The sequence below is a fragment of the Mytilus galloprovincialis genome, chromosome 5 (genome assembly GCF_965363235.1).
Source record: "Mytilus galloprovincialis chromosome 5, xbMytGall1.hap1.1, whole genome shotgun sequence".
In the NCBI taxonomy this organism is placed as follows: Eukaryota; Metazoa; Mollusca; class Bivalvia; order Mytilida; family Mytilidae; genus Mytilus; species Mytilus galloprovincialis.
The window spans coordinates 48,724,680-48,738,111 of NC_134842.1; the positions used below are offsets into that span (position 1 = coordinate 48,724,680).

Genomic DNA, 13,432 nt, shown 5'->3' on the forward strand with positions numbered 1-13,432 from the left:
TGGGTCGATGCCACTGCTGGTGGAAATTTATTTCCCCAAGGATATCACCAGCCCAGGAGTCAGCACTTCTGTGTTGACTTGAGTTATCATTGACATGTTCATAATTATAAATTAACTGTATACAAAACTTTGAATTTTTGAAAAACTAAGACTTTTCTACTTCAGGAATAGATTACCTTGCTCGTATTTGGCGGCATAACTTTAGGAATTTTTGGTCCTAAATGCTCTTCCACTCCGTAATTTATTTGGACTTTTAAACATTTTTTGATTCAAGCGTCACTGATGAGTCTTTTGTAGACGAAACGCGCGTCTGGTGTAAATATAAAATTTTGGTCCTGGTATCTATGATGAGTTTATTTGCAACCACTGGGTCGATGCCACTGCTGGTGGAGATTTCATGATTTCCCCGAGGGTATCACCAGCCCAGGAGTCAGCACTTCTGAGTTGACTTGAGTTATCATTGACATGTCATAATTATAAATTTACTGTATACAAAACTTTTGAATTTTTGAAAAACTAAGACTTTTCTACTTCAGGAATAGATTGCCTTGGCTGTATTTGGCATAACTTTTAGGAATTTTGGTCCTAAATGCTCTTCAACTTCGAACTTTATTTGGACTTTTAAACATTTTTTTTTATTCGAGCGTCACTGATGAGTCTTTTGCAGACGAAACGCGCGTCTTGCGTAAATATAAAATTTTGGTCCTGCCGGTATCTATGATGAGTTTATTTACAGCTTGCGCCAAAGCTCCGTGTTAAAGGCCGAATTTTGACCTATGATATATCATTCATCACGTCCACTCTATGATTTTGGTAGATGTATTTCTATACATCTATATTTATATACATCTGTTGAGTGAAGCCCTTTTCAACTGATTTTTGTAGTTCGTTCTTATGTTGAACTGTTACACTGTGACCACTGTCACAGGTTAGGGGAAGGGTTGGTATTCCGTTAACATGCATGGTTAACACGCCTGTGACATTCTGAAGATATATACCTGTCCCAAGTGAGACGCCTGTAATTCAGTATATAGTTGTCGATTGTTGCTGTGTTACATTTTTTCGTTCATTTTTTTGTACAATAATTACGCCGTTAGATTTGATCAGATTTCTCGTTTGAATTGTCAGTTCAAAGTACATTTGTGATTTCGGGGCCCGCTTTTCATAGCTAACTATCGGCGGTGTAGGCTTTGTTCATTGTTGAAGACCAATATAGTTGTTAATTTCTGTGTCATTTGGTCTTTTGTGGAGAGTTGTCTCGATCATTGGCAACCATATCACATCCTTTTTTTTATATTGTTAACTTGATATATCTATATTGTAACGTGGATCAAGGACGGGGGACTAGACGGACAGTTGTCTCATTGGCACCTATACAACATCTTTTTTTAAATTTTAATAAACTTCATATATTATTGTGACTTTAATCAGGAACGGTGGACTGAACGCATGCCAAGAAATCCTCGCTTAAAATTTCGGTAGGCCTCCTACGGCACCCATTCAGTATTTTAAGATTTGATTTCATCCAACAAATTAATTTATGACCTACATTTTCGTGTCACTTAGAACACGGCCGTATACTAAATGGTCAATATTAATCATCCATGTAATTTGCTCTATGGGATATTTGCAGAATTTAAATGGTGGCAATTTCTTGACATGGGATTGCTGTCTCATTGGCACCCATACCACATCATCTTCTCTTTTTTATATATAAAGATACAAAGAGAGCAACCATTAAAATATATAAGTCCAAACATTAGATAAAAAAAAAACAACAACAATAAACACCACACACACAAAGAAAACTAAACAAGTTGTATGAACCTGTATGACAAAACATTCTCTCAGGTTCATCGGTTACAATCCAACCAGATTACACAACGGGTACGAGACAAGTCAGCCCAAAGTCAACATGGCTGTATATGAAAATAAATCCGGGATCGTCAATAAGTCAACTCGGACCGTCTATAATTCCAACCCCAACTAAGTATTTGACAAAAACCGTGATTTAATTAAAAAGACTGTGTCTGAAAAGAAGTATATAATACAGATTTGCCACTGATTATGATAACTTGATGACGAAAAGGACAAATCGGACCGTCTATGAAGAGACATCTATATAATACAATTAAAAGAGACGCTCCGTAGGTTTTGTTTTCAACAACTCTTAAATACATTGTCTGTGTTGTCATTATGTATACTGTCCGTCTTGACTTATTGACGGTCAAAGTTATCTTTACAGACGGTCCGAGTTGGCTTAATATGTATATAGTTAGTCCGATCCAAAAAAATTGAAAGGGGAACTAGTTGTCAAAATCATGTTCACCTATTTGATTCAAATTCTGATACTTTTTTTATAACATACTAAATCACATATATATTAATATATAGCGACCTCGTGCAATTGGAGTTTACTATGCTTATTTGATATGATGTTATAGGTTAAACAAATAAGCCCTGATAATTATCGTTTTAACCTGTGTAAGAAGGAGTTTTGTGGATCGAACCAGTCAATCAAATTATTTATCTTTGTTTCACTTTCAATGTTCTTTCCCTTTTAATAACTAAATGCACCTAATTTATGCGTAATCCATCTCTAGTTAAGGGGTTAAATTGAAGTTTACATGTATAATACGGAGTCTATGAGGTAGAATTATTCACAGTACACTCGCATCATCAATGTTTCTTCCTTATTTTTGACAAAATCGAACCCTAATTTCCCTATATATATGTTCCTTTCATAATACTTAAAGAAAAAAATCCTATTTTTGATTTTTATGCCCCACCTACGATAGTAGAGGGGCATTATGTTTTCTGGTCTGTGCGTAATCCGTCCGTCCGTCTGTCTCGCTTCAGGTTAAAGTTTTTGGTCAAGATAGTTTTTGATGAAGTTGAAGTCCAATCAACTTGAAACTTAGTACGTATATCCCCTATGATATGATCTTTATAATATTAATGCCAAATTAGAGTATTGACCCCCAAATTTACGGTCCACTGAACATAGAAAATGAAAGTGCAAGTTTCAGATTAAAGTTTTTGGTCAAGGTAGTTTTTGATGAAATGGAAGTCCAATCAACTTGAAACTTGGTATACATGTTCCTTATGATATGCATGATCTTTCTAATTTTAGTGTCAAATTAGAGTTTTGACCCCAATTTCACGGTTCACTAAACAAACAAAAAATAGTGCGAGTGGGGCATCTGTGTACTATAGACACATTCTTGTTTTTTATATATCTCGTGGCTAGTGGTTACTGTACAACAAAATTCGAAAATTCAATGCAAATTCGAAAAGTCTGAAAATTTACCGAAATTTAACATTTCTTACCAAAATATGCAAAACCAAGGACAAAGACCCATGGATAACCCGTGAAATAATAATAAAAAAACAACAACATATGAGGCGAAGAGACTTGGCCATTCGTTTGATGTGTTTGAGCTGTTGATTTTGCCATTTCCGTTTTGAATTTTCCTCGGAGTTCAGTATCTTTGTGATTTAACTTTTTGGCATATAAATAAAGACAAATAAATGAAACCATGCTACTAGTATCAAAAGACTGAAGAAAATGAAACAAACCGGCATTCGAACAAATAATCGAGACATATGTATTGGGAATGCATGTATAGATATTACAATATCTCTAAAAGAGGATAAAGTTTTGTGTTCACCAACTCCAAGATTTTGAACCATGCAACATCGGACATAATCAAAAAGATACAAATGGAGTAGCACTACTTATAAATAGATGGAAAATTAACGTGTTAAACCCTTATATATTTTGTCTATCCTAATTAAGTCATGATATCATGTAATTCAGTGCATGTGTGTTGTTAAGTTATTGTTGTTTATTGTTGTTTATTGCTGTTTATCTTATTTGTTCTTCGTTTTTTGTTTTGTAAACAACCAGAAATCAGGTCGCTCGTTTTCTCCTTCAAATATTCATATCTTCGTTTTGGGCATTTTATAGCTTGCTATGCGAATGGATTTTGCTCCTTGTTGAAGGCAGTACAATAACCTAAATTGTTTACTTCTACGTCATTTGATCTCTGGTATATAACGGTTACACATTATATATATAAGAACAGCTTTTTTTGGTAATATAAGTTCCCCTATATAAACATATAAAAATTATAGATATATATATATATATACATTTTTGTATAAATGTTATATTCAGGGACACAATCAGCCAGAGATTCTATTTCATGCAAAGTTCTCACATCATCCACAGTTCAGTCATAACATTTTTTGAACAACATCACATCTTGACAGACAGTCAACATGGATTTAGAGCTCGTATATCCTGTGAGACAGAACAATAGAAGGAATTGCCAAACAACTGAAATGAGGGAAAGATCAAGTGCATGGATTTAATCTTACTCGACTTTGCAAAGGCTTTTTTGACAAAGTCCCACACTGCAGATTACTCAACAAACTGAACCACAATGGCATTAGAGACGAAAATCTGAAATGGATAAAAACCTTCTTAGAAAACAACAGGAAACAACAAGGGCTGTAAGTCATCACTGGTGGATGTACTTTCAGGGGTTCTATGCACAAGGGACTGTGTTAGGGCCCTTACTCTTCTTAATATTTATCAACGACTTACCAGAAACAGTTCAACATTCGACTGTCAAAGTATTCGCTGACGACTGCCTTCTTTTCCACCACATCAATAATTCCCAGGATGAAGCCAAATTACAACAGGACCTTTCAGCACTAGAAGACTCTGACTGGGAGTCCAAATGGCAGATGAAATTCCATCCAGAAAAATGCACCATCATCCGCACAGCAGAAAATCGAATAAAGAGACATACTAGTACTATAAATAACATGGCCACACTCTCGAAACTGTACAAACTATAAAATATCTGAGAGTAAATTTTCAGTGAGGACTTACAATGAAAACATCATGTATCGGTGAAGCATCCAAATCCAATGGATTCCTTAGACGTAATTTTAGAGAATGCAGCAAGAATGTACAAAATGCAGCTTATATATATCTCTCTGCATGGTCAGACCAACCCTAGAATGTGCAAGTGCAGCATGGGACCCTCATACCACTGAGGTCATAAACTATTTAGAACAAGTTCAAAGGAGGGTTTGTAACAAACAACTACACTGACAAAACACCTGGATGTGTCACAACTATGGTTAAGACACTAGGATGGGAACCACTAGCTAGCAGACGAAGTAACCATCGACTCGTCATGCTTTACAAGACCCAGTAAGAGCTAGTGGACATTGATGCCAGTCATCTTACGCCCAAACGCCGGTTTTACAAAAAGAACAAAACATATAATATGCAATACTACAGAAAAGTTGGTAAACAAGGAGTGGAGAAAATGTGGCCAAAAGTAAAACAATGAAGAATAAAAAGATAAATTAAAAAGATTAATATGTAAAATCATTAATGTACTAGTAAAGAGAACAATGCTAAACAATTATTGATACAGAATTGAAGGAGAAAAAGGTAAGCACAAACTCATGCATCGGACTCCAAAATATCAGACGAATTAAATTGGAGAACACATTTAGCAAATACCAGCAAATATAAATCAAGTTCTCTATCATTCGATTCCTCAGATCATCAGTGTAACTAACATTGCCCAAAAGAGTGCATGCAGGAAAAAATAATATCAATTCCCTAGTAAGAGGGGTCCTGATCCCGAAATCCCAGGCTTAAAAACATGAATTCCCGAAATCCCGGGCTTAAAAATACAAAATCCCGAGGTCCCGAAATTCGAAAAAAAGAAATCCCGGATCCCGAAAGGGTCAATCCCGAAATCCCGAGCTTAAACACACCCGATCCCGGCCCTTTTTGAGTCCCGATAAAGGTCCTATCCCCCCTCATTGATTGATTGTTGGTTGCTAATTGATCGTCAATGGGCAAATAGTTCATGCATGCTCAGGACGAGGATCAATATTAATAACCTTGAAGACAGCATAGTGACAACAAAGTCAGCCGAAATCTTCAAAGAAACACAATAAAGGCACACTCCGTTCCCGTAGTGATAATAATACTGTGGATTCTATGAGGATATAATACAAACTCTTCCAGACCCTAATGAAATATCACTTGCATTATATTCTCATTTTGTTAAACATTAGAAATGAAAATGCATGCATAAGTCTGTTTACAATATACAAAAAAAAACTTACATAGAGCAATAGTTTTATGTAAAAATACCTTTCGGAGACTGAAAATGTTACAATGAAAGCTACTTTCGTTTTGTTCAACAATCTGAAATATTTTTGTGAGATCATGCGCACTAACAATTTTGTGTATTCAAAATATCGGGAAGCCGCAAGGATTTATTGTACAAACTTATTTTGTATCAAGTCAGAGTTCATATCACATGTTTAGGTAGCTATTGAAACTCTACAGTAAGCAATATATGATTTTTATTAAGGCCGAAAATATTTTAAACCATAATTTGTATGGTTTTCCGCTTTTTGCTTACATCTGTGCAGCAAAGGGGCACGATAAGGGGGCGTTTCACCTAGAAATCGGTGAATGCATGTACTTTAATGATTGCTCTGTTATGTCGAAATATTTTCTCTCCGAATTTGTTATGTTGATCTGTATAAATTTCCAATAGTTCTTGGATCTCCAGGGAGTAGTGTCTTGTTTCTAGAAATCCTATATTTTTTATTGTTGTCAGTGTCTGTCAGTCTGATTGTTTTCCTGTTTTTGCTGATGATGTTTCTTTGAATAAACTAATTTCAAATCCTTTTTTACTGAATTAGCTACTCTGATTGACCTGACTTTGATCGCCTCTTTGAACAATTAACTCTTGCTATGAAGCACAGGCACTTGTTTCTATCCATAGGAAAACCAACTATCAACGTATATTTACTCGCGCTTGTTTCGTAAATATACACGTTAATAGTAGGTTGTCCTATGGATAGAAACAAGTCCATAGCTACTAGTTAAATATACGTTGATAGTTGTTTTTCCTATGGATAATAACAAGTGCCTGTGCTATGAAGTCTGGAAATTATTATACAGTCGAAAAATATATGAGAAAATACATGATTTTTAAGCAGTTAAGCTGCTTTATGCGAGCACCTTAGATTTATGTTCTACCCAATAAATGCTGAAATATGTGCCACTTTTATTATCTGGCTGGCTATCATGTTAGTTATAACTAATTGGGCACTTCTTTCATACTTTTTATTTTGGAATATAAAAAATATTACCATAAAAATGTTAAATGGTCGTCGATTTTCCCAAAAGTTTTGAAGTTGCACATATGAAGTAGTGCTCGATAGAAATCCTTCTATAGTTTATTACCCCCTGTGCTGTGGGCTAAGATGTCAAAGAACAATTATATGAAATATTTGATCGCTGAAAATCTATAAAGATGAGTCATTTACATTTCCCAGATGGCAAAAGTCGTAGGAATATTGTTTGTCATCGATACGTATTACATACGTCAGTAGTCTATTAATAAGCTGATATAAGTTGGCGGCAATTTCAAATTACATAGAAGACGAAATTTATGTACCTTTTAAATTGGGAGAATTCTGATGATACATACGATAGGTACTTTATTATTAATCATTTTATTCGTTTTTTTGTCTGATTGAGATTATTTAAATCATCTTTATTCAGTAATCTGTAATGTATGCTCATTTGTTTTCTTGTTAATTAAATATTATTCCGATTTCTAGCAAATCACCTTCATGCTTGTCAAATTAAGTTGTTGTTATTGTAGTTTTCTGATTGGTCGATGTCAAGGTCATTTTAAGATTGTTTCGCTTTTGTGTACAATGTAACATAATGCTACACGTGCTTTGATTAAGCTCGATGTGGTTCAATAAATATTGTGATGTAAACTTTAACAACTGTTTTCTAAAGGACGGCATTATTTAACTTCAAAGTCGCAAATTTTGTAAAATATTAAGTCCGAATCTGTGACGCGTATCACACCGTAATTGTTTTTGATTTACAAGGACTTTTTGATTTCCGGTTTAGAAAAATACGACTTTTTTATATGTTTCTTTTTATAATTTTTCACATTCAAACACTCGTTAAGTGTTATTGAGTCAATTCTATGCGGTTCCTTCAGCAACTTTATGCTGGTAAACGATTTCCCCATGAAAATAATATGAAAAGAAATCGCATGATACGATAAAAAGGTAACGAGTCGACTAACGAGACTCGAGAAACGTTTAATATGTTTTCAACAAGTTGAAGTTACACAAACAAGTTTTTCTTAATTCTTACTATTACAGTTATTGAAAGTTTAAATAAATGTTTTTTTTATTATGATATTAGTAGACAGTTAAACCGTAATCAATATATTTTAATTCAGTTATAATTTGAGACGTAAAAAAACTGAGAGTGAAAATGGGGAATGTGTCATAGAGACAATAACCAGATCTTAGAGCAGACAACAGTCGAAGGTTACCAATGGATCTTTAATGCAGGGAGAAACTCCTACACCCAAAGGATTGCCTTTGCTGGCCCCTTAACACAATAACCATGATAACAAAAATGTAAACTATTTCAACTAGTCACTTGTTCAGGTGGAACTTTTAAACCAGAGGAAGAACAAAGTAACTACAATGTAGTTAATAAGTTCTGGAGAACTTTTCGGCTAGTTAGTTCTTTCCGCCTGGAACTTTCCAACGTCGGAACAAAAGAGCATTTACAATAACTTGGACATCATACTAAAATCAGAAGTATACACAAGAAATTAATAAAATTTTAAAAAATGTACAAAACAATTATGAAAAATAAATATGATATACAGCAACAATCACCGCATTAGTGGGTCCTCACTATGAACAGGTACATACAGAATGTGGCGGCTTAAACATCTAAACTGGCACAAAACTCTCCCCTAACATAGGACAGTGTATGTGTATAATCTCAGACATTGAATCTTTATAAATATAAATTGGAAATAACTTTTGAAAGTGGTTGGATTGCATAACATAAACATTACTGTACAAGCATTATTTGATACTTTAGAAATAGCTGACAATAATGCCGGAGATAAATATTTTGACTAATTCTTTACACTATTCATCTGAACGTGGCCAAGTTTGCCTTTGGGTTTTTGATTAACTGCCTATAGCACCCTTTGGTGCTTTGATTTAAAGTTGTCCTTTGCGTTCTATCACTCAAAAGAGCATAAGATGGTTTTATGCTACCTGATGGGCTTTGTCATTTACAAAAATGTATTTATGATCATACTTTTCTGCAATCCGATATTATACTTATAAAGCAAAAGAGTCCTTTTTGATATTCAATCTATGCCCAGGAACATAAACTGTTCTCAGCTTTGCCTTAATGGCACGGTCTCATTGGCTAGAGGTATAAGCTAAGTGAGAAGATGTTTAACCCCGGCACATTTATGCGTCTGTCTCAAGTCAGTAGCCTCTGGCCTTTGTTAGTCAATTATGTCTTTTAATTTTAGTTCATTATATCATGTGTATGTTTCTGAGTTTAGTGTGACATCCATTTTCACTTAAAAGTGGGTCTTATTAGGGTCAAAGTGTGACACGCGATTGGCTGGTATGTTTTAAAGCGTGACATATGAAAGTCAAATAATTTAGCTGCATGAAAAAAAGGATGAGAAATTACATGCACAATTATGGCAACGAGAAGTGGGATAAGGGATTCTGACAAAACAATAAGGGGCAGGGGTTCAAAATAGCGGTGGTCCGAGATCCGCGATTTTCCACTTTTGCAATCAGACTTTTGTATTGGTTACTAGCTACTCCGACGGACCTTCGACTTGAAAGAAAATGAAAATTAACTTTGCAAACCTTTTTACCAAAATATCCTAAAAAAAATAATAAACGATCTCAAAACTTATTTTCATCTTTCTCTTATTATTCATGACAGCGATGTTCGTTTTGTCCAACCACTAGCTTTATGCTGTAAATCGCCGACAAGTATTGTGTAAATTCGAGTAAAATTGTATCTGACTGACAAAAACAACATTGAAATTCAATGGATGCCAGAAATGAAGACAATTACAATACCAGATTGATTCTGGAAGCGGATAAGGTAAATCAGGGTTTTGGTGATAAAAAATAAAAATTCCAGGCAGGAGGCAAAATACATCTATGACTATGAAATATAAACACTAGATGGAAAAGAAAGAAAAAGTAGAACTAGTTACTTTTTTCCGGAACTTTTCGACTGCAATTGGGATAAAACAACTAGTTGCAAAGTTCCATCGGAACTAAATAACTAGTTGAAAAGTTCCGCCAGAACAAAGTAACTGGCGGAACATAGTGGTTGTTACATAAACATATAACTGCAATTTCAAGGGGTATTTTTTTCTCAATTTTGTTTCTTACTTCATTTTCACAAATACATGAAATAGTGCAACTAGATATGATAAAATGTAAACAAACTTGTAACACAATTTCAAGCTCTAGTGGACTTTTAAAATCGAGCTGAAGTAGTGTTAGCCCTGAGATAATCTTGGCATAATTAGTAATTAGTTACCAATCGTTGAGACAACACACCCACCCACAGTCTGACACAGTGACACCCTCTCCAATACACAAAAAAAAAGTTACTTGAATTCATATTTAACTTTTGTGACACATTCCCCATACATTTCCATTCTCAATTTTCTCTTCTTTTGTAAAATAATAATCTGAATTATAGATTATTGTAAACATACTGACCTGTATTACAAAACCAGGTTATAATTGATCAAACATAATCAAAGAAAGATGAATGTTATACTTGTATCTTTGAAAATTATAAAAGTCTAATACTGTCATCATTGTTAAGAGATTTAACTGTCAAAGCAGGCTTCTCAGTAATTTCTCACTAAGCCCAGTTTAAGGATTTTTGAAGGCAAATACACAGACTTGTCAATGTCGTCATCATGGCCATGGACTGGTAAGTCCAACAGTAATAAGAAGATATTTTACAGCAATATAATTTATTATTTTAGTCTCCTTGACCATGATCATGATGATGACAATTACAATAGAGCGATAAAAAAACATTAAATTCAGATTACTTTTAAACTTTTGCTATAAAAATTTAAATTATTTCAATCTGGAATGGTCTAAAAAATTCTGTTTTGCAAATAGTGAGTCCAGACAGATTTTTACGAGTCCTGGCCTTACGGTCATAAAACTTTCGAACAACATTTTTGTACTCGGACTCGAGAATCAACCAATCAAAATACAGGATTTGGTGTTTCGAGCATGATTTTTGTGCTCTAAGCACTGAGCAAAGTTTTATGACTTCAACCCCAGGACTCATGGGCTCGCCTTAGCGCATGTAGTGGGAATCCCTGAAAAGATAGAAAATTTAAATTTGTTAAATAAATATGATCAAATATGAATATTTTCAAACCTATACGTTCATGACATTTGTATCTGAAAGTACTACAAAATATTTTCATGACAGTGGTTTATATATATATATACTAAACTGTTTGTAAATTAATTTTTTGATAACTTGGTACATTTTGTACTTGCATGCATTTTAGACTTGCCATGGACAAAAATTACAAGTCCTTGGACATGCCTTTAAAAATCTTTTGTGATAACCCATAATGTAGACATGTATACTAAGTCTACTAGAGCGACTAGTATTCTCATTCTCCTTCTGTGAAAAGAAGGTAGATTGTATAGTAAACACGATAAATGAAGTGTCAAATATATATCCTTTTAAATAAAATTTTCTGTGTAGGATGTCAGTCAGATCTAGCCTTTTGTTCTTTGAACTAGACGTATACAAACACACATTCATGACATTTATAATTTTAAAATCACCTTATTATATAAAAGTCCATTAATATCTGCCATCTTTATTTGGTTCAGTCAATCACAATACTTCATGGTCACCTTACTTACACCACATTTATCTCATTGTTTGATTAAATTTGTAGTTCAAGTGTTAAAGTTTGTAAACAAAATAATTGAAGTTGAAGTGGAAATAACCCTAATAGCAAAATATTTACAGATTTCTAGTTGTATTTATAAATTGTACTGTCTAGAGAGGATAAACATAAGGAGGGGGGGGGGAATCCAGCCATTCTTAAAGGGGGTCCCCAACCTAGGATAAAAAGGGGGGTTCCAACTATTAATATATGTCCCTAAGTGTTGTAGAAATATAAAAATAAGGAGATGTGGTAGGATTGCCATTGCCAATGAGACAACTATCCACCAGAGTTTGAATGAATTGAATGAAAGGTACTACCAAAGTATTACAGGAAACCAAAAGGCCTTCAATAATGAGAAAACAACGTACCATATCTACCAGTTTATAAAAGACCTGACATGAAAAATGTGAAACAAGTCAATTAAGAAAACTAATTGCCTTATTTGCAACAAGTTGAAAAAATGGAGAAAAAAGAATTACAGACATTTCACCGAATTTGCTTCCAATAGTCTGAATAAGCAATATATTCTGTCAGCCTTAGGCTGTCGTTAGTTAAAAAGTAAAATTACTGCAATTTAATTTTGACAATGCTTGACCTATTAGCTTATGTAATATGTGCTGTGATTTAGTATCATAAATTTACATAAATATTATTAAATTTATTGCACAGTTAAATTAATGTGTTAGGAGTGAGTATTTTATGCACAGACAAAAACAAGAAGTTGTATTTTCAATATTGATTTTTAGGTATTGAACATTATGAACTGTCATTTATATGTCATGCATGTCAAGAATCTAGATTTTTTGTCGTAACTTAAAAAAAAACATCCGCTCAAATTATTGCATAACTTAATTTTGTATAAAATTGATACAATTGTACTATTGCAAAATTGGTTTTTGGACAAAATACTGACGATTATAACATACTGTCTGTGTAGTCAAGGATGTCACTGTCAGTTTGAATAACCGATTTAATTATAAAGTGCCTCACCACTGGTTTTACCTGTGCATTACAAAATCTTATTGATTTTCCAATAAAGTCTTCTGTAATCTTGCAGTTGTAATTTCCTATTGTCTAGAAATCAGCTGATTTATTGGGGCTAGGTTGTCTGATGGGTATTGTTTTCATCCTACTGTCGAATTTTTCGGTTTTAAAATAAGTTCAGATGTTGTCATATACAGTACAAGTGTCTTGTGTAGTGAGTTGGAGTGACAAATCAAGATGCAGTATAGTAAAAGATATTGCCATCAAATTATGAATACAATTATTTATGTAACTTGAGATTTTCATTTTTGTATGTTTATAAATAGATTAAACAAGGAGACACATGGGAGATGTGGTATGTTTGCCAAGGATACAATTATCCACCAGAGTCCAAATAACATGGATTTATAACATAGCAGCATTAGCCTACCTTTTCCACTACAGCAAATATTGGTTTATAAATAAATTAGGCAAGGAGACAATGGTACCAACAAAACCATTATCCACAAGAGTCCAAATGATATGGATATATAATAATAGCCTACATTTTACAGCAAATGTTTGTCCAT

The 13,432-nt window shown here is 33.8% G+C and overlaps 1 protein-coding gene across 1 annotated transcript in view; it reads left to right on the forward strand.

Moving 5' to 3' along the window:
• Window positions 1-6,274: 6,274 nt before the first annotated feature.
• Window positions 6,275-13,432, forward strand: part of LOC143075952 (cytospin-A-like) — a 38,148-nt gene continuing 30,990 nt past the window's right edge. Inside the window, exon 1 of the mRNA XM_076251552.1 lies at window positions 6,275-6,390. The gene's annotated coding sequence lies outside the window, so the exon portion shown is untranslated. The remainder of the gene's footprint in view (window positions 6,391-13,432) is intronic.